Source organism: Salmo salar, unplaced genomic scaffold (assembly GCF_965601325.2).
Source record: "Salmo salar unplaced genomic scaffold, fSalSal1 ptg000335l, whole genome shotgun sequence".
Classification (NCBI taxonomy): domain Eukaryota; kingdom Metazoa; phylum Chordata; class Actinopteri; order Salmoniformes; family Salmonidae; genus Salmo; species Salmo salar.
In genome coordinates, this window is record NW_027675353.1 from 1422501 (window position 1) to 1426488 (window position 3988).

Here is a 3988-nt window from a genome sequence, read left to right on the forward strand (position 1 = left end):
ACTATCAATACACACACACACTCAACACACACACTGAACACACACAAACTAAACACACACACACACACACTGGACACACACACACACACACACACTGTACACACACACACAAACACTGTACACACACACACACACTGTACACACACACACACTGAACACACACACTCACACACTGAAACACACACACACTGGACACACACACACACACTGAAACACACTGGACACACACACACACACACACACTGGATATACACACACTCAACACACACACACACACTGGAAACAAATTGGACACACACACACTGGACACAAAATGGACACTCACACACACAGGACACACACACACACACTGGACACAAACTGGACACACACATATACACACACTCAACACACACACACTGAACACACACACACACTGAACACACACACACACTGAACACACACACACACAGGACACACACACACGCACTGGACACACACACACTGGACACACACACACACACACACACACACACACTGAACACACACACACACACACACTGGGCACATACTCACACACTGAACACACACACACTGGACACACTCTGAACACACACACACACACACACACTGAAACGCACACACACTCACTGGACACACACACACACACACACACACACACACTGGACACACACACACTGGACACACACACACACACACACACACACACACACTGAACACACACACGCTGGCCACCCACTCAAACTGGACAAACACACTGGACACACACACACACACTCACTGGACACACGCACAATGGACATGGAAACACACTGGACACACACACACACACACACACACTGGACAAACACACACACTGGAAACACACACACACATTGGACACACACACTCACTGGATACACACACACACTTGACACACACGCTTGACACACACATGCTTGACAAACACACTGGATACACACACACACACACACACACTCTGGACACAAACACACAAACACTGACACACACACACACTGACACATTTAACACTGACACACAGACACACACTGGACACTCACACATGACAGGCTTGTAATATTTTCAGATCTTTTACCACTTTGCATTTATTATGTTTTATTTTACTGTTTGTGTTTGTACCACAGGAGGTTGGTGGGACCTTATTTAGGGAGGACAGGCTTGTAATGGCTGGAGTGGAATGAGTGGAATGGTATCAAACACGTGGTTTCCATGTGTTCCATTTCATTCACTCTGTTCCAGACATTATTATGAGCCGTCCTCCCCTCAGCAGCCTCCTCTGGTATGTACTGTCCTGTATGTGAGAGAGATCCAACAAGGAATTACAATGTATGTATTACTTTTAATACCTGCGAATTACAAATAAACTACTGGAACTCCTTATGAATGTCTGCAGCCGACAAGAGGTGAAAATATTACCTGAATATTCTGCAAAATGTTGATGAAGACGTCACTCAATCCACCCAAAACAACATGCAGTCTTTCCACAAGACTCCCATGAAGTTATAGTGTGACGTTATGAGTCGACGTTAAAGTAACATTCTCACAACATACTGCACTTGTTTTATCCTGTTTTAGATGTATCCTCTGTTTAAACATTTAAACTCTTACAATAACACCGTTAAAATACCAATGTGATCATTTCTTGTCTTTTATGTTGGAAAAACAAATTGTACAATTATATGTGGACATACGCTCCATAGTTGTACAAGTATACATGGTTATATTGTACTTTTCATAATAAAACATACTTGAAACAAGAAAAAGCATGTTAATTGTGAAAACAATTTCATTATTGATTTTACATTGCTTCTCCCTGTCTCATGTTGTAACGGCTGTCGTGGATGACCAAAACGCAGACGAGATATATATGCTCATTTTTCTATTTAATTAGAACAAAATCAACAACCCACAAACCCCAGGTGAAAACACACTCCTAATATATGACTCCCAATCAGGAACAACGACATACAGCTGTTCCTGATCGGGAGCCACACAGACTAACAAAGAAACAGAACAACTAGATAAACCATAGAAAACCAACTGTCACAAAATCCTTCGTGCTGTTGAAAGGAGGACCAAGGCGCAGCGGGAATATGGATGCTCATATTTTAATTTTTAAAAAAGGAGTAAAGCATCCACTGAAAAAACAATAAACACAACAGGGACAGTCTTACAGGCATACAAAAACGCAGTGCAAGAACAACCACCCACAACCCCAAAGAAAAACACACACACCTATATAGGACTTCCAATCAACGGCAACTCAACACACCTGCCTTCAATTGGAAGTCCCAATCAACAATACAAACATTCCCATACACAAAACTGCCACGTCCTGACCCCAAAACTAAAACAATAGCTCCATCTGCTGGTCAGGACGTGACAGTACCCCCCCCTAAAGGTGCAGACCCCGGAATGCACCTACCAACAGAAAACACCAACAAAAAAACCCATAAACAATAACCCCTAAACAATAAGGGAGGGAAGGGGGGTGGCTGCTGTCACCGACGGCACTGTGCTACACCCTCCCTCCCCAACCCACCTATCCTGGATGTGGCTCAGGTGCAGGACGTGGACCTCGCTCCACCTTCGGCGTCGCCCACTTTGGTGGCGCCGATAGCTGCACCGGGCAGACGGGCCACTCGGGCTGACCCTGGCAGACCGACCACTCGGGCTGGGTCGGAAGACATGCGGGCCACTCGGGCTGGGCCGGAGGACAGGAGGACCACTCGGGCTGGGCCGGAGGACAGGAGGGCCACTCGGGCTGGGCCGGGGGGCAGGAGGGCCACTCGGGCTGGGCTGGGGTGCAGGAGGGCCAGTCGGGCTGGGCCGGAGGACAGGAGGGCCACTTGGGCTGGGCCGGAGGACAGGAGGGCCACTCGGGCTGGGCCGGAGGGCAGGCAGGGCACCCTGGCAGATCCGGGCAGGCAGGCACCTCTGGCAGAACCGGGCAGTCGGGCCACTCTGGCAGAACCGGGCAGTCGGGCCACTCTGGCAGAACCGGGCAGTCGGGCCACTCTGGCAGAACCAGGCAGTCTGGCCACTCTGGCAGAACCAGGCAGTCTGGCCACTCTGGCAGAACCAGGCAGTCTGGCCACTCTGGCAGAACCGGGCAGTCTGGCAGAACCGGGCAGTCTGGCCACTCTAGCAGAACCGGGCAGTCTGGCCACCCTGGCAGAACCGGGCAGTCGGGCCACCCTGGCAGAACCGGGCAGTCGGGCCACTCTGGCAGTTCCGGGCAGTCGGGCCACTCTGGCGGCTCCTGACTGGCGGGCAGCTCTGGTGACTCCTGACTGGCGGGCAGCTCTGGTGACGTACGACTGGCGGGCAGCTCTGGTGACGTACGACTGGCGGGCAGCTCTGGTGACTGTTGACTGGCGGGCAGCTCTGGCGACTGTTGACTGGCGGGCAGCTCTGGTGACTGTTGACTGGCGGGCAGCTCTGGCGACTGTTGACTGGCGGGCAGCTCTGGTGACTGTTGACTTGCGGGCAGCTCTGGCGACTTACGCCTGGCGAGACTGGGCTGACGCACTAGACTCCTGATGCGTGGGGCTGGTACTGGACGTGCCAGCCTGGAGACATGCACCTCCATGCTAGTGCGTCTAGCGGGAAACACCTGACCGAAAGGGCGCACTGGTGGTCTTGAGTGCAGGGTTGGCTTGACCCCTTCCGCTCGATGCTCACCTTGCCCTGGCACCTGCGGGGCGCTGGTACCGGGTGGACTGGGCTGTGCGTCCGTATAGGCGAGATGGTGCGTACCTCAGCGTAACATGGCGCCCTCCACCTCATACGCACCTCCCTGTAGTCACGGGTAGCTGGCTTATGGCTCTTCCCTGGCCTGGCCAAACTACTCGTGTGCCCCCCCAAAAAAAAATGTTGGGGCTGCCTCTCAGGTTCCCTTAGCTCCCTTAACTTGTCCTCCCAGAATTGTCTTTCGTCCTGCCAGGTCCATTCCTCCATTTTTTTT

General features: G+C 51.5%; 1 protein-coding gene across 1 annotated transcript in view; it reads left to right on the plus strand.

The window, feature by feature from the left end:
* Positions 1 to 1752, plus strand: part of LOC145875766 (uncharacterized) — a 5218-nt gene extending 3466 nt beyond the window's left edge. Inside the window, exon 2 of the mRNA XM_082971581.1 lies at positions 1 to 1752. This exon is cut by the window's left edge and continues 2729 nt beyond it. The gene's annotated coding sequence lies outside the window, so the exon portion shown is untranslated.
* Positions 1753 to 3988: the final 2236 nt, after the last annotated feature.